We start from the raw sequence: 19,146 nt of genomic DNA, 5'->3' as shown, positions 1-19,146 counted from the left end.
TACTCATGCTACCATGCTCCAATCGGAATGTGTCCACCTTTCAAAGTTGATGGGGAAAACGCTCAAACCAGCCTCATCCTCTGGGGAGCTGAATGTTTCTCCTGGGTCAGAGCCTCTCCAGAGCTCGAAGTGCCTTCTGGGCTGACTCATTCAGTCACAAGGTAGGACTCCAAGGGCTGTCCTTGCCTGGACACTGCGTTCCTCACAAAAGAAACGAATGTTTTAAAAATCAAGATATCTGCCCGTAACAATCTGGACTTCCAGCATCTTTTGAAAAGTCTGAAAATCTAGCCACACCGAGCCCAAACTCCCACAGAACCACAGTCAGTGGAGCCGCGTGGCAGCTGCCCTCCTCCCCAGGACGAGTGCATGTAGCCAGCGCTTCCCTCTCGCAGCCTGGCCCCGATGGGCTGCTGAAGTTACAAGTCTGCATCCATTGGGTGGCCTTCAAAGGCCGCACCAAGGCCTCTTCACACACTCCTTTTAGGATGTGCCTCACCCCAGCCCTCCTTCCCAGACGTGCTTACCCCCTGCTTTGCCATTCCAGAACTTCCCCACCCAAAGCACAGTGTTCTTCGTCCTCTGAGTCCCCCCGGCACCTACGGCCTCCACCAGCGCTGTCAGAGGCTTTCTCACCGACAAACCCTGCTTTCCAAATAATATTGTACTTGGAATCCCAATATGCTAAACAGACAAAAGGAGAGCTACCCTGCTTGTATCTGGAAGACCAGAATCCTGCTTCCCTCTGACCCCCCTTAGCCACTTACACACAAGCTTCTGAAACAGCCCTTGAAGGACCTTGGTGCACACACCCAAAATCCCCCCAAACTCTGGTATGTCTTTCATCAGCATCTTTATAGTCCGCTCCATAATGTTAGTTATCCATTATATATTCTCTTCTTGTAAGCAGACTGTTCCTAAAGACCTATCTAATGATTATATCTCACAGTGTGCTTTTGTGCACAGAGTGTGTGAAATAAATCTTGGTTGGCTTCTTCTCCGACATGTTTGGGGATAGCCATGACGCCAAGTGAGGACAACTGGAAGTTCGATTCCCAACAGAGCATGCTACTGACTATAGGCGTGCAGAGAATGACACCAAGATAGAGTCCAAGGCCGGAAGGGCACACCAGCTCTTTTTTCACTTACACGGAGGGTCTGGATCCATCTATCACACTGAGTCCAGCCTCGTCCAGGCCGTGTAAAATAATGACTGTGGGAACGAAAAAAATAAATACACCATTGTGCGGGTAAAGTTGTTTCCTGATCTGGTTGTTGCTTATATGGATTGTTCAATTTGTGAAAATTCATCAAGCTCTACACAGATGATTCAATTTTCCGTATTATCTTTTATTCAATATAAAGTAAAAAAGAAAAGAAAGGAGAAACGATTGATATGAATCTTTTATGCAATGTGTCCTGAATTGAGACACATCTGTCGCATCCTGGACTTCCCCAGGCTCAATGCAGGGACTGGACTTATTCACATGAATGTCACCGTTGTCTAACGCAGGCTCTGCCATACAGTAAGGGGCAGCATGTTCTTGCTGAATAAATGAACGTGGCTTGGCATAGCTCAGGACCGTGAGCATTGGATCCCTCCCTTCTCCTCATCTCTTTATAATCCCTCATCTACACAGCCAGTTGCCAGTTGCTGGTTCTCCATAACACTGATCTCCCTTCCTATGAATAGATAGGGGTCAGAGCTCTATTCTAAGCCTGTTCTGTCAGACCTTTGTCCTGGACTGTGACGAGCATGCAACAGACACCGCTAGAGGAGCCAGGAAGACAGAGATGAACATAACTGTTGGAGGAATTAGTTATAGACACAAGTTGTCAAAGCCGTGGGGTATCTATCTACCATGGGACCTGTGAACAAAAGGAACCATGGGAACAGCTCTTAAATCTATCTAGAGAGGTCCTGGAAATTTTCCCAGAAAGAGATGGCACGTGGCCTGGGTAGGGGTTTACCAAACGATCATTTCATAGTTTCTGTTCATCATTTACGTTGTGAATGGCTTCCCATTCTTCTCAAAAATGCTTCTTTCCGGGTCCAGCCCAGTGGGGTGGTGAATGGGTTCACACACTGAGCTTCAGCGGCCTGGAGTTCACGGGTTCAGATCCCAGGTGTGGACATACACACTGCTCATCAAGCCATGCTGTGGTGGTGTCCCACCTACAAAATAGAGGAAGATTGGCACAGATGTTAGCTCAGGACAAATCTTCCTCAAGCAAACAGAGGAAGATTGGCAACTGATGTTAGCTCAAAGACAATCTTCCTCACCAAAAAAGAAGAAGCTTCTTTCTGACTCTTTCAGAGAAAGAGAAAAATCATCTGACTCTTCTCCAAATCTAGCTCAGAATTGTACTGCAATCATTTGAAAATGTTCTAGCTTTTCTTAACCTCCAGGTTCTTATTGGTGAACATATATGAAAAGATTATTTCATATTTTGTCATTTGTGAGAAAGCACGATTTCAAACAGGTCAATCTTCCACTATTTCAGCAACATACATTCAAATGAAAAGTATGGTAAGCAGAATAAAAGCCCTCCAAAGATACCCATGGCCTAATTCCCAAAACCTGTGAATGTGCCAGTGATGCCTGGGGAATGGGACTTTACAGGTGGAGTTAAGATTACAGACCTTAAAAGAGGCAGATTATCCTGGATTGCCTGGGTGAGCCCAATATTATCACAGGAGCCTTCAAAGCAGAGGTAGAAGAGGGGATCAGAGAAATATGAAGCCTGAGAAGGACACAACACGCCATTGCTGGCTTTGAAGATGGAGGGAGCTGTTTGTCAAGGAAACAGAGTGGGGCTGTCCCGGTGGTGCAGCAGTTAAGTGCGCATGTTCCACTTCGGCAGCCTGGGGTTCACCAGTTCGGATCCCGGGTGCGGACATAGCACTGCTTGGCAAGCCATGCTGTGGTAGGTGTCTCACATATAAAGTAGAGGAAGATGGGCACAGATGTTAGCTCAGGGCCAGTCTTCCTCAGCAAAAAGAGGTGGATTGGCAGCAGTTAGCTCAGGGCTAATCTTCCTAAAAAAAAAAAAAAAAAAGGGAAACAGAGCCCTCAGTCCTACAACTACAAGGAACTGGATCCTGCTGACAACTTGAGTGAGCTTGGAAGCAGATTCTTCCCCAGAGCCTCCAGACTGGGGCCCAGCCCAGACAACACTTTGATTCCAGCCTTCTGAGGCTCTGAGCAGAGAATCCAGTGAAGCTCACCTGGACTTCTGACCTAGAGAGCTGTGAGGTCATCAGTGTGTTGTTTAAACTGCTACAGTCATGGTAATGTGCTACACAGTGACAGAGTGACTATGAGAAGTATCATCGGGAGAAATGTCCTAAGTACAAGTCAGGACAGAAAATGCAGGATCACCTGAGCAGAGCTACCTGCACAAATTGGGTGCAGGGAGCCAGTGAGGGCAGAGCCCGGGGGGGTGGGGGAGTGCGGCCCCGTGCTGCAGCCAAAGTTCAGGTGGCCACCTGCCCCCTTACCCGGCTCCTCACCCGGCTCCTCACCTGGCTCCTGCTGCTAGGAGGGTGTGGGAGTCCACTGGGTGAGCTTGAAGAGGCAGTACTCAAGGGAGCAGATGTTGCTGCTTCTTGTTTTCATCCAGAGAGGGAAAAATGTGGGGGGGAAAGAAGTAAGAAAAGGGATTGGTTATACTGACTTTTTTCCTGATTTCCATGTCTTCCTCCTCCCATTCAGGGCAACACTTCCATCTTCTTCCCTAACTCGATACTCTGCCTGAAACATATTACGTGTTCAATAAGTGTTGCAGGAGTAAGGGAGCACTTAAGGAAAGCCGTATATAAGCACTCATACACACGGTGACCATTAAACCATCCTTTCCTACCTGCCTCTCTCCAGTTAAAAATACCATGGTGTAGACAGGACAGCAGGAAGCTGCCTGCCCAGTGGAATTTGAGGAAGAGGCAAACTGTTTCCAGCCTTGAAAGATCTTATCAAACAGTGCATAAAATCCTACCATTAGAGATTCATTCCTTTGGATTAAGAAGAGCACTTCTGGGAGGGGTTACACCTAATGCAGCATCTGCTAACTCCTTAACAAGATGACTTTTCAGTTTGGCAGCTGGAGAAGTGAGCAAGGGCTCTGGGCAAGGGGATACAGGCTAGGGGGTAGGAAGGATAAAAGTGAAGGAAGGAAGAGGGATACAGAACTAGAGGACCAAAAAAGATGCTGCCTGCTTCGTAAATTCTCTTGACGCCAACTGCAAATACTGATTCTCTCAAAGACCAAGCAAGTGAACAAGGCTGCTGGATTAAAGACAACTGCACATTTCTTGCTGCCTCTTCCATTCTGAGGTGGAGTGTAGTCCCCTCCCCCTGAACTGGGCTGCCCTTCGTGAGTCTCTCAATCAGTAGAATTGCAGAAGTGATGTTCTTGGATTTCCGAGGCCAGATTACAAGGAGACTTGCACTGTCCTCCTGGGCCTTTTGAAACACTCATTCTAGGATCCCTGAGCCACCATGAAAAATATCCAGCTACCCTGACACAGCCAAGCTGGGAAGTGACACATAGGGGCTCCAGTTGACACTCAGATGAGCCCAGACATCCTCACCAAGGCCCCATCACAGGAGTGAAGTTGCTGCCTCCACCAGCTGAATGTCACCAAGTGGCCTCAATCAATGCCCCATGAGCAGAACAATTACACTTCCAAACCTTGCCCGAGTCCTTGATCACAAAATCATGAGGTATAATAAATTGAGTGTTGTTTTAAGCTACTAGATGTTGGGGCAATTTGTGATGGAGAAACTGATACCTGGAATGACAAGGCAGGCCTGGCCTTGGTCCAGCTTCTTTGGGTTTAAAAATAAAGGCCACAAGAATCCAGCTCAGCTACCATCTTTATAGGAGAAAAGCAGAAAACCTGAACCACTTTTCCCCTAGTATGGACCCTTCCAAGAGGAGGGTCGTAGGAGAAGAGGCACACCTCTCAACCCCCAGAATCTCTGCCACAGGCACCTGCTGACACTCGTGCGAACCCAGAGGCTCGATGGCAACAAACACGACCTGTTTGTTACAGCTCCATCCCCAGTGCATGGAATCACCCAGATTCAGTACCCCACCCTCAGCACAGAGCCAGTTTGTGCATGAATGCCACAGCTGCCCTCACGTAAGCGGGGTGAGTTCCCAGTGAACAATACCCTGTGTGCCATTAACTTAGGAAATAGCCCTGGTTTAGTCCACCTTTCTTGCTTCCGGCTTGGTCACTTCAACTTTTAAATAACTTGTGACAAACTTCAGGATTTCCCTGATGTGACTAGTACACAGCACTCAGTAATCGTGTACCCACCAGGTTTTCTGCTCACTCTGTGGCCGCCTGCACCCGAGCACATGGCTCCTGCACTGTCCAGGGCGTGTGGGGTTTGGGTAACTGACACGGGCACAGACGGACTGTGAAACAGGCTATCAGCCCGGGCACAGGGGCACCCACTTCAAGTTGCATTGTATTCACTGGAGGGCCTCCCCAGATAGCCTGCTCTTGAAACATCACTGTTTTACTTTGGAAAATGTTACCTTCTAATTTGGCATTGGCGTATTTGCAATGCAAAGCAGTAGATTGCCTGGCTTGTAAAACTCTGGGATCCCTCAGACGTGAACAGTTATTCAGTTCAATATTCATTATGTGCCTACTATGTGGGAGGTGCCACAGATACAAAAAGGGTTCAGCCGATATGCTCACTTACGAAGAACTCACAGCCTAGTGGAGAAGATAGTCATTTAACACAGTCCCCTGAAAAGCGTCTGCCTTCTGAAAGTTATCCCTCCTGAGAGGCTGGAGACAGTAGAAACAGAAATGACCTGTGGGCTGGGGTGTAAAGAACTGGCCTCTAGTACGAGCTCCGTTGCTCACTGTGTGAATTTCCATGGTGCCTCGTTTCTCTGCCTTCAGTTTCCTCGTCGGAGGCATGTTGATGTTCTCCCTGGCCATATTTTTGTCATACACTGTTGTGAGAGTGAAATACGACATTGTCTCTGAAAATCATCTAAAAAATATAAAGCTTGAACATGGGAGTTAGAGCCAAGCAGATGGTGACTTTAAAGCCCGGAATCCCAGCGCAGTGTTAACCCTTTGCATCTTCTCTGCTCCGGCGAGCGGGTACCTTCGTGCGTTCATTTAATAATGTGTCCTCCTGTCATTTTCACTTTCATTCTCTACTTCACCTCTCCCTCCTTCCCTATCCATTTTCTACTAAAATTATTGTAGGATGCTAAGATGTGGCAAGGCCCCTGCCGAGCACATGCATATGCATGAGGTAGAGCTCTTGCCCCCTTGGAGACTCTGATGTCACGACTCTGGGGAAATAGCTGAGTAACCATGACAACATGGCGCAGTGTCGCATCTTGCTTGGGAGGGCTCTGAGGATGGCCAGCCCATCACGCAGGCAGGATAGTGACATTGCCTCAGCAAGGAGTACAGAGTGTCCGGGTGATGGCAGCTGGCCAGTGGTGACAGAGGGCCATGCCTGCTTCCTTCCATCTGGCCTCCCCGTCACCACTCTGATGCCTGGAGGGGCAGCTTGTGATTTATCAGGCTGAGCACTCCCACTGGAGACAACGGGAGACAACCCCAGTCAGGGACAGTGAGGGAGGCCATGACAGACAGCCCATGATCTTTCGAGTTTAGGTCAGAGCTTGATCTTTGTCAATTTCTTCCCATCTTAACCAGGTATCGCTAACCTGTGGGGACCTATTCAGGAAGAGTTTACTATTTTAAAGTCATTAACTAGGGTGAGCAAACTCTGAAATGTGGGCCGAGCTCTGGATAAAAATCAACCAACATATTGTAAGCACTAAAGATGTGAGTTTTTCTCTTACATCACCTTTGTGTCAATAATAGTAATTTAGTCACCATGTTACTTCCAAAGTGAACTTTCTCAGAGTAACCTCCCTCGCCACTATATTTTGTAGATCTTTTTTTTTTAAAACGTAAGTATGTGTTTAGTGCCCCCATCATGTACTGCTGACATTTTGGAACCATTTTACTCCATTTTCTCAGCCCCTCCCACTGCCAGAAAGTAATAATATAGTGAAGACTCAGCGTGTGTACATTGTACCAGTCAATTTCAGAAACATTTCCACTATTAAAAACTAATAATTTAACGGGGCCTCAGTGTATGAATGTTACCCTGTTGTTCAGGGTTATAATTTCAATAGCGTTTAAGAAAAAAAAAACAAAGCTCCCTCACTAACAGGATGTATATTGAGGACTTTATTCCAAATGCCACTCTCAGACAATTCAGAAACGTGTGAAAGAAAAGAAAGCAAACCACTTAAGCAACGACAATAAACAATAAAACGAAGGGGCAGTCACTGCTGAAGCACAGGACGTGGCATTGATATCATCCCAGTCGGGTGGCTTTGTGAGACCCACGGCCTCAAGGATCGCCTTCCATAATATCACACTCTATTTTCCAACCTACCCTCAGAGCCAAATGACAGCAGAGTTCTGGAAAGCACCAGTCACAGGTGGCCCCTGAGGTCCCTGACCAGAAGAGCTTCTTGATGAAGGGGCTTGGTTCTTCTCTAAGTTTCCCCATTGCCTCCGTTGGTGCTAGCCTTCCTGTCCCCATCACCCGCCACACGGCCGTCTGACCCCTGCCACGTATCAACCGCCCAGGACAGTGATGATCTGACTACTGGCCAGCTGCCAAGAGAACATCTCTGGGCTCCACACTCACAAACGTCAGGACAGTTCAGCTGTTTCTATTACCTTGCAAGAAAGAAGATTTGCAAATAAGTTCACAAGCAAAAGTACAATTTGAAGTATGGCAAAGTCACAGTCGCTGCGTGGGCAAATACCACAAGGGCCACGTTAATCATATTACCGTACGAACTTAAAAGATTATGTCCATGATGCAGTGCACTACACTGAGAGAGAGAAAATAGCACTGGACGCTTTGTTTCGAACCTGAGGCCACTGCAACAGCTGTGTACGGCTGTGCAAATTCAAAATTAGCCCAACAGGAAGCGGAAGAGCCATTTATCATTTCTTGTCTCTTGAGACATCTCGGAGAGATGGTTTCCCTGACACTACTGCTGCTGCTGATTTTGTGTGCCACCCAAGCCCCCTGCACACCAGGCGGGTTAGCCAGACTTCAGCTCCTGAGTCATAGCTCTTTTAACACAGGTAGAATCCTGACCCAAGTGGCCAAAATAGGAGAAATTCTATATGCTTTGTATCAGTCAAGGTTCAGAATTGCAAGTGAAAGAAGCTGACTCTTATTGATTAATGAGAAGATAATATTATAAAGATTTTGAGTAACTGACAGAATGGTAGAAGGAGAAGAAAATGAGGCTTGAGGCTAGTTTCCAGGAAACATATCCTAAACAAAGCCTTGAACTGATAAGCCCCACTGCTGCTAACACCAAGCACAAGACCTCAGATCTGCACTGAGCTCTCTGATGCCACTATTTCACCAAGAACCCAACTTTGCAGTCACCCTGTCCTGCCAGCTTCAGCAGGCAAACATTTTGTCCTTAGACTTATGCCCATAGTCACAAGATGGCTGCCAATGCTCTAAACACAATCACATCCAAACTAGGAAGAAACGGCAAGAGGTATTGCCAGTGATATTTCCTCTCTCATCTTCCCCTTTTATCAGGAAGTAGTAATTTTCCAGTAACTTCCAAACAGATTTTCTTTTACTTTTCATTATTCACTAAGTCGTGTTCCCTAACATCTCTCAGTCTTCAAGGTTGTCTGGAAAAGAGGATGTCTGTGAAATGGGGTTGAGTTGCTCCTTAGGGCTGGGCATATTGACAGTTTTTACAGACGTCAGGTTCTGTTGTCAAGTATATAGAATAAGCGTGGCTTACTGGTTAAAGAAGCTTTATTTTGCCTACCACTGATCTCTTAAACTTGTTCACTGGTGCTAGTTCTTCTTCTAAACATAATAAAAAACTTAGGTAGGCAGAACTTTTCTCATCACTTATGTCACACTGTCTCAATTTGCAGTTAGAACGTTCCATCCCATGATATAGTCAAAATTTCAGTCCTGTGTTAAATTTTCCCTCATTTCCATTTTCTCATGAATATCCCATATCTGGCCCGTTGAAAGCACTTGTTCATTCTTTACTGTGGCAAATTCTGAGAAAACAGGCTTGCGATACAACCACCTCTCCTCTGGCTCATCCATCCGCAGCTACTAAGCCCTTCCCTCATGCTTTAGAGTTCTCAGAAGGCCTACGTCTTCCCCCAGGTTCAAGAGATACATATCAAGGTGTAAAATGGGCCACATTAAAGCCTCTCTCACAAGGCTGAATGAGGGGGAAGTATCCTCTCCCTTTCTCCTTAGTGAAGATAGGATCATAGGAGAGCATTAGCTCCCTTCAGAAAGGTCTCTTAGAAAACTTCTTTCAGTCTCTACTGTGTATTCCTATATGCCCACCACGTGCAGGAGGATCATTTTTTTTAGATTCACACCTGAGCTAACATCCGTTGCCAATGTTCCTTTTTTCTTTTTCTTCTTCTTCTTCTTCTCCCCAAAGCCCCCCAGTACATAGCTGTAGATTCTAGTTGTGAGCCCCTCTGGCCGTGCTATGTGGGACGCTGCCTCAGCATGGCCTGATGAGCAGTGCCATTTCTGCTCCCAGGATCCAAACTGGTGAAACCCTGGGCTACCATAGCAGAGTGCATGAACTTAACTACTCGGCCATGGGACCAGCCCCAGATGAGGATCTTAAGAGCCATATAACTGGTTTTGGTTACTTCATTTTTATCATATTCTATAGAGAAATCTGTCTTCTGACTCATATTGACATTTTATGTCTATCTTCTTAGGGTCTCTATTAAAACTTCTGTTATAATGTCCCGTTACACACAGAAGAAAGTGAAATGGTTACATTTTCCCACAACTAACTTCATCTGCCACAGGTTTTAAAATGTAACATATTATTCCAGCCACCCCCTGCCTTGAAGTAGTAATTGCTACAGGAATTGTCCTCTTGCCATAAACAACAGAAATTAAAACAAAATATGTGAAATAACTGCTTTCCAGACCTTGGACAGAGACAATGAAAAGCTGTGATCTCTGAGAAAAAAGATACAAGAAAAAAATGAGATGAGCCTTCTGATTGTTCCAGCTTAGATCCCGGAGGCAGTTTCCAGGCCAGGGAATGATAATTCAAACAAAGCCTGAAGTTCTTACTGAGTTCAGAAAACATTGACCAGACTTCAGGAAAGCTAAAGCAGCTAGAACTTTCAGGGCAAAGGAAGACATGCAGAGAAAGAGTTCCAGAAATCTGTATAGAAGTCCCCCTAAAGAAGTTTAGATTGATCTGCTCATGCATAGGTCAATACCCCATGAGACCAGCAAAGAATAACTTCAAAGGAAAGAACAGTTAATGGGTAGATATAAGATTAACAAATTCCAGAATTCACACAGGGCTGAGAACACATGGACTTCCCCCTCAGAAAGGCCACACCTTAGAAATGGAGCTAAATTAATCTTATAACAAAGATTACTCCTAATCAAGCTTAAAATGAGGTATTGCAAATATCAATCTATCTCAACTAAGCTGAATGTGTGACAGAACAAAGTCTATCACTCTTTAAAGGAATATAAGATATGACGCATAGTAACATAAAATTTACATGTCCAGCACTGAATAAAAATAACTAGATAAAGATAACAAGAGGCAAGGAAAAGGGACTCATAACCATTAGAAAAATCATTCAATAGAAACAGACACAGAAATGACAGATATGATTAGCACAGCTAATTAAATGGAATTAAAACAGCTGTTCATAAATGCTCCATATGCTCAAGGAAATAAAGAAAAACATGAACACAGAAAGGAAAGAATGAAAGATATAAAAAAGACCCAATTGGAACTTCCAAAAATGAAAAATATGATGTAGGAAATGAAACAAATACACTGGAAGGAAGTGACAGCAGAGTAGATACTCTAGAAGAAAAATTATAAACTTGAAGACAACAATGGAAGTTTTCCAAAATGAAGTACACAGAAGAAAAAAAAAAAAGACTGAAAACAAACTGGTCTCCCTGGCCTGTAGACAATATTTAACAGTCTAAACTACACGTAATTGGAATACCAGAAGGAAAGGGGAGGAGGGAGCAGAATGATAAAAATATTTGAGAGGAGAAGAAGAAATAATGGCCAAAATTCTCCAATGTGATGAACAACTATAAACTTACAGATGCAATAAGCGTCATGAGCCCCAAGCAGAATGTCACCCCAAGGCACATCATAGTCAAATAAGTGAAAACCAGTAAAAAGAGAAAAATCTTAAAAACCAAGCAAGAAAAAAGACATACGACACACAGAAAAACAAAGATCAGAATTAAATCAGACTTCTTGTCAGAAACTGTGTAAGGGGGCCGGCTCCGTGGCCAAGTGGTTAAGTTCACGTGCTCTGCTGTGGTGGCCCAGGGTTCGGATCCTGGGCGTGGACATGGCACCGCTCATCAGGCCACGTCGAGGTGGCGTCCCACATCCCACAACTAGAAGGACATGCAGCTAAGACATACAACTGCGTACGGGGGGGTTTGGGGAGATAAAGCAGGAAAAAAAAAAATAAGATTGGCAACAGTTGTTAGCCCAGGTGCCAATCCTTAAAAAGACAAAAAAGAAACTGTATAAGCCAAAAGACAGAGGAAAGACATCTTTTAAGAGCTGAAAGGAAAAACACTGTCAATCTAGACTTTTAGAGAGAAGTCTATGCCCAGCGAAAACATCTTTTGAAAATAAAAGCGAAATAAAAAATTTATCAGACAAACAAAAGCCAAGAGAACTCATCACGAATCCAGTTGTGCTACAAAAATCGTCAAAGGAAGTTTTTTAGGCAAAAGGATATTAAAGTAGATTGAAATTTGGGTCTACACAAAGGAATGAAGAGCATCCAAAGTGATCAATTGGTGGGAAACATAAAAGACATCTTATAAAAAACAATTTTCTCATTTTTTAATCTCTTTAAAAGATAAGTGTTTAAGCCAACAATAATAACCATATATTGTGAGGTTTGTCACATATGTAGAAATAAATGTATGACAACAATAGTATAAGGGATGTGAGGGGAAAATTGAAATACATTGTTGTAAGATTCTCACACTCTCCATGGAGTGGTACAGGACCACATGAGGGCAGACTGTGATAAATTAGGGGTAGATTGTACACTCTACGGCAACCACTTTAAAGAATGAAACAAAGAAGTACGACCAATAAACCAATTATGGAGATAAAATGGAATCATTAAAAAAAATTAGTCAAAAATGAAATATATTTCAAGGGTAGTCAAGTGTTTTCTTGGGATTTAAAGGTAATTTAATTCCTTTAACCAAGCATTGCAGACTCCATTGAAGGCCTAAGCTTTCAATATGAAACTTCAGAGGTGCTCCAGTCAGTCTAAACAAGCTTCCAAAGCAGGACTGGTCTTGATAAAAATATAAATGTGATTCCCGAAAGAGAAACACGTCAACCCATTACCACACTGGCATACAGATAGATGTAGGAGATAATCCAGCAGAGTCCACTTACAAGTCAGTGGTTTATGGCTGTGAGGTCTGCAGCTTGAAGAAATGTTTAGACTTCTGACAGCCAGAAAGGCCAGCAAGTCGAGCTGGTGTCGCACGTTTTTGTAAGCTCAAAGAGGGCCAGGGCTATACCAGCTTTGTTGGCCACTGGATACCATCACGCAGCACACCAACTGGCGCTTATTTTCCTTATTAGGAAAGAAGGTAGGAGGGGAGAGGGACCTAACAGTGGGGACAAGAGGGAAGGAGTCTTTGGGACAATGCATCTGCACCTCTCAGAAATCTATGAGTTTCTGTCATTTCTTACACACAGTAACCTCAATAAAACCCAGAAACTGGAGGTAAAAAGAATAAATGTCTTAAATAAATGTGGCACTTAGAGAAAGAGACTAGAGTTTTTTAATGACAAATCTGAAAAAGCACTAGCCTCTTAGATGACTTAAAAGATTTTCCTTGACTAACTAGTCAGGTTGGTACCAAGAAACATCCATTTATTCTGACTGCTCAGCTAGCAAGCTACAGTCTGACAATTGCCCCAAAGATGGATGCATAATATAATCAGGAGAGTAAATCCACTCAAATTGAGAGGCGTGGTTATTACAATACAGGTCTTAATGCACATGAGAGGCCATTCCTCAGGCAGAATATTCAATTTAGAAATCTATTGTCACCTAGACACATCTGCCAATAAATTGTCAGACAGACGCATTCATATGGAGGGCAAAATACCTTGCCTTATGGTTCTTCCTAAGCTCCTCGAAGACAAAATGGTTTATCCTCTGCATCTTTGTTTAAATGGCAATAAAAGCCTCACCGAACACGAAGGTCAAGGTAAGGAGGACCATTGACATACACACCAATTCCTCACGAGGGGAGAACGCCTCTGCCCTGAATTCAGCAGGTTTAAGAGATCCGATATTGGTCTGGTCGTGGGAACATAGAAAACACAAGGTTTAAAATGTGTGACCGTTTATAGTGACTTAATACCCAGAATTTCTCTGAAAGAAAAAAGTAAATATACAAACAAAACCCATTGAGTCTGTTTTATGAAAACATTGTCATGTGGCTAACCAAAAACCCTCTTCCTACAAACAGCATCACCATCCCATCACTTCCTTCATTGTGGCTAACATACAGACACACACACACGTGCACACACACACACATATACAAGTATATATTTCTACAGACAAATACAAGAATATATTATATTATCTATCCCATTTTCTACTGAAATAAGTTGGATTTCTTGGAAATTGCCGTAAATTAAGAAGGGAAAAATTCTGATAAATATAATCCCTCAGCTCCATTCTCCTCTCTTCTCCTCTCCTCCCTTCTCCTCTCCTGTCCTCTTTCCTCCTCTCCTCTCTTCTCTTCTCTCCTCTCCTCTCCTCCTATGGGGATAGGCTATTTTTCTGGACCTCTTCCCCAGCAAAGCTTTTCTTCCTTCAATTGCCATTGTAAGAAATCTATACTTTTCTCAGCAATATCTATCTGAGCCATTGGAGTAATTCTGTGCCAGGAGCTCCCGCATTGTAGAGAGGCTGGGGAAGGGGGAGGCCCCTCTCAGTGGAACATCTGTTTATTTTGTATTTCACAAAAGGGAAAGGATTTCTTTCAACAAAAAAAATTTGGCTTGGGAAACCTGAATGTAAGCTTGCAACAGTGACCTAAGCTCACCTCAGGAACAATATTAGCTGACAACCACCTTGGGAGGGAAAAACAAAGTTCCACTCCAGCTCCCTTTGACTGATTTAAGCTCCTTTTGCTGTCATTTAACACCACAGATTTCATTTAATTTGATGAAACTTCTAAGACAATTTAGAAACTTAAGCATTTAATACCAACCTGAATCATTCTTCCACACATTTTCAAAGGGTCCCTGGTTTAATAAACAAAAAGTAGAATCAGATGTGAGAGCAGTAATAGTACTTTGTTTTTCTACTTTTTAGTTTGTAAGTAAAAGTGATTTTCCAAAGAAAGAACCAGGAGGAATGAGCGGAAATTACAGAAAGAGAGGTTGGGACTCAGCCTCAGGAAGTACTCTGTGAGGATTGAAGCCATCTCAAGTAGAAGGGACGTCACAGGAGAGAGAAGCTTCACTGACAAGCGAAGGATTCCAGCAGAGACTGGAGTGGGACCACAGGGGAGGGACTGCATAACCTCTGAGGTCCATCACAGGACTTCATATAGTTCCAAAGTTAGAGAAGGATTCTGTTTTTGGGTTACAATAAGGTGGCATTTCAGCCAGACTATGTAGGGTACAACCATGTGAGAAAGGACTGCTGGGTCTGTGCTAAAAAGACAAGCTGACTACGTTATCTAAAGATGGGGGCAGCGGACGACAACAATCCATGCGTTGAAGCTTCATCTTGGGTCACGCTTCCCTTTCTTTATATTTCCGCCAAAAGTATGAAATCCTAGCAGATATTTGGAATCTGGGTTACACTGGCACGTAGTGGGATCATGGTGGTTTCATATTTTTATTAAATATTCATTATGAAATTTCCCTCTCCTGAAGGGAACAGGGTATAACGTTGTGTTCAGTGGTCAGCAAAGAAACCTGCATGGTGATTTCTGCTACTGGGGAAATTGCTTCAATGCAAATGAATTCTAAGTCTGTAAACCGGTTCCACCAAGCACACACCTGGAGGCCAGCAGCTACCGAGCCCCACCTGTGGACTCAGTCTGCAGGAGGACAGGACCCCCGTGTGTGTGTGTGTGTGTGTGTGTGTGTGTGTGTGTGTGTGTGTGTGACTGGGTGGGGGGCTGCCCTTGGTTTGACTTCACCCGTGACCTTTGTCCTTTCATCCACGAATCACTGTTCCTCTAGCCGGCTTCTTGAAGCTGCTTGTGACACCGTTCCTCAGCAACAGGCTTCTGCTACTGCACATCAGTCATCCCAATTATTTCTTTCTGCAACCGCTGCTGGGCGCTCGCCCAAGCCAGCACCTTCTCTCAGCTCTCTCGCGGCAAAAACCTCCTACGCGCTCTCCTGCCCATGCGCACTCTCCACGCTGGCTCTCTGCAAAGTGGGCGGCTGATCCGCATGCTGTATCATGTATCTCTGTTGACGGTCTGTAACCCCAACCAGAGTGAAAGCACCCGAGGCAGGGTCTTTGTGTCTGCTGTCCCTGGCCGTATCAGCAGTGCTTGGGGCAGCGTCAGGCGCACCACAGACGTTCAATAAGTATTTGCGGCGCTCAGGGGAATTGTCTATTGCACCTGCATTTGCCAAGGAGGTATAAAACTGGATGCTGTGTTTCATGACCCCTGACAAGAATGTGAATTTTGAGCAACTCAGATCCTTACTAGACCTAACCGAAGACTTTTCCTTACAATGACCAGGAGGGCTCCTTCTTTTCTGTGTGAGGAAGATTGGCCCTGAGCTAACATCTGTGCCAATCTTCTTCTTTTTTGTGTGGGATGCCACCATAGTATGGCTTCGCAAGCAGTGTTAGGTCTGCCTCTGGGATCTAAACCCACGAACCCCAGGCTGCCAAAGCAGAGAGCGTGAACCTCAGCCCTACGCCACCAGGCCAGTCTCCAGGAGGTCTCCTTTTAACCCACATGCACAGACTTATGGACTCCTTCCATCCTACCCAGAATAGGACAGTTTTCCTTAATGAGCATAACTACCAAGAAACCTGTCTTTTGAACACAAAAAAACTCTTTTTCCTCTAGCAAACTATTCACTGATTTTTTTTTCATCAAGATGTGTTTCTTTGCCTAACAGGTAAATGAATGAGAATGAATGAATGAATGAATGAATGACTCTCTGTGGGATGGTCAGGTGTGTTACGAGGCTTAGACAATTATTAGCTACTTTGCACAACTACAATCAAGGCTCATTCCCACTTGAAATGGCTCTCCTCAAGGAGAGTTCTCAAGAATGCATTGATTTTGGAAGAATCTCTGGTCCAGGCGTAAATAATGGTAGGTGGGCTCTACGTTTAAAGAAAGAAGGAAACAAACATTCATGAGCTGCCGAATATAGACCTGCCAGGTCTAGTGTGGTGTGCAGCGAAAGCCCAGGCTTCCCAGTCAGAGAAGGGTGAGTTTGACTCATGGCTCCACCATTTGGGGAAGATCACCGAACACTGCTAGATTTCAGTTTCTTCACCTGTAAAATAAGATCTGCCTTGCTGAGTGATTGTGAGAAAAAGACATAATGTACACAAAGCGCTGAACACAGGGTCTGACCGAGTAAGTGCTCAGTACACTAGTTATTCCTGGTCACAATGATAGTTACTGATTTTACAGGTTAGTCTTAGGTGAGCGTCACCATCTTCCTTAGGAGACACTGTATTCATTTTCTATGGCTGTGTAATAAATTACCACAAACTTACTGGCTTAAAACAACACACATTTATTATCTCACAGTTTCCATGTGTCAAGAGTCTGGACATGACTCCTGGGTTGTGGGTTCTCTGCTCAAGGCTGCAATTAAGTTTTCAGCCAGGGTTGGAGCCTCAGCTGAGGGTCAGGGGCCTCTTTTAAGATCATGTGGTTCTTAACAAGTCGTTTCCTTGGAGCTGTGGAACTCATGGTGTCTTACTTCTTCAAGGCCAGGAGGAGAGACACTCTCATTTCTTCCATCTCTGACCTCTAGATCCTTCTTTCAAGGACTCACCTGATTAGGTCAGGCCCTTTCAACATGAAGTCAACTGAACAGGGAGCTTAATTACATCTGCAGAATCCCTTTATCTTTGCCATAAAAGGCCACCTAGTCATGGCACTACTGTCCCATCACTTTGCCATATTCTAATAGTTCGAAGCAAGTCACAGGTCGCACCCATACTCAAGGGCATGGGGCATTGAGGGTCCTCTTAGACTTCTGCCTACCACAGACATCGTTTGTAATTCCCGTGGAATCTGATCAGCACTGCTTAACCTGTGGTGGGAATGGAGTGAAGTCAGTGAACACCACTGTTAGCATATTTTCCACCCTGCTGAGAACCCAAGAAAACCAGACATAAGGAGCACGGCTGTGGCAGCTGGTCAGCAAAGAGCAACAGAGGGAAATTGCAACTCATCATGGGTTCTTTTGGAATTCAGCCTTTTCCCCCTTTATTCAGGAGAAAAGAATGGCAGGCAGTGTGGTGACGGCTGTTGGCCGCTATAGATTAAGCAAAATGAACTGGTCAACGCCATTGCCCTCTTGGAGATGACTCAGTATAGACCCAGGTAGGAAGAGTTTGTGCATTCCTGCATGCACACTTGCATACATACACACGCAGCCTAAACAGCCAGATGTGCTCCACTGAAACTCAAGGAAAAGACTGCCTGTTTCTTCAGTGTGGGTTTCTGGGTGTTGGGTTGAGGGTAGTGAGTTCCTGTTTTCACGTGTAGGCGAGAAAACAATTGTCTGCCACTAGAAAAGACAGTGTCCGCAGCAACTTCCTTCATATGTGGTCCCAGAAGTGGCAGCTGTCCCCAGGTAGATTTGATCATACCTAGTTAGGTCACAGATAGAAAGCCTTCGGGGTGAATTATAATCTTGTGTCTCCACAGCTGTACCCAGGATTCAAAGGAACCAGCTGGAGGGTGGTGAGCGACTCTCCCATGCATGGGGCAGGGGCTTGCTGAGGCCCCTTCTGTCCTGCTGGCCACGGAGGTGTATGTAAGAATTGTATCTGAAAGGGGGCTTCTCGGAAAACCCAAAGCTAGGAGCATTCAGATTCAGGAACGCACCCCCAAGTCTCCAGGAGCACACCACCTGGCCTCAAACCAGCCAGGACCAGGCTGTGTGGGAATCAGCCCTCCAAGTTCAGCCACCTCCAGACAAGAAGTATGGAGGACATAAGAAGCCTGCTCTACTGGGCCAAAAAATCAAGCCGTCAGCTGGTGATCCTAGTGCTGATCATTTTAAAACCATGTACTGGGGCCGGCCCCGCGGCCGAGTGGTTGGGTGCACACACTCGCTTCGGCGGCCCGGGGTTTTGCCCGTTTGGATCCTGGACGCGGACATGGCACCGCTCATCAGGGCCATGTTCAGGCGGTGTCCCACATACCACAACTAGAAAGACCCACAACTAAAAATATACAACTATGTACAGGGGGGCTTTGGGGAGAAAAAGGAAAAATAAAATCTTAAAAAAAAAAAAACTGTGTACTTTCTTTATTTTCCCTTTCATGGTTTCCATGTATTACTTTTCTTTTGCTTTTTTCTGTATTTCCTGTTTCCAGATCGCCTGCTCTTCTCTCTCCTTTCTGCATGATCTCTCTGTGATTTACGCCTTTCTCTAGGCCACTTGCCCACTTGGATTTCTCTTGTCCCCTCTCTGCAACCTTCTTTCTTCCTTTGCCCTTTTTCTCACTGCTGCTATTTGACTCTGTGATTTGCACTCTCTGCCTGAACCTGCTGAGGGCAGACTCCCAGCGAGAACTGTCTCCAAACCTTTGCTCTATAGATCACCTAAGCTCGGGGAAAGGCCCTTTGAATGCCTTCACTGAAACATTATTTAAAAAAAAAAAAAAAAAGTCAATGAACAGATTAGATGTAACATAGTGCCCTTGTCAAAGTGATAAATAACTCCCTTTGAGTCTGATGAATTCTTATTGAATAGGTAGGATATTGGTTAAATTGTAGCAACAGAACCAAATAATACAACAA

Source organism: Equus asinus, chromosome 7 (assembly GCF_041296235.1).
Source record: "Equus asinus isolate D_3611 breed Donkey chromosome 7, EquAss-T2T_v2, whole genome shotgun sequence".
In the NCBI taxonomy this organism is placed as follows: Eukaryota; Metazoa; Chordata; class Mammalia; order Perissodactyla; family Equidae; genus Equus; species Equus asinus.
Note: the sequence above shows the minus strand (reverse complement) of the source record.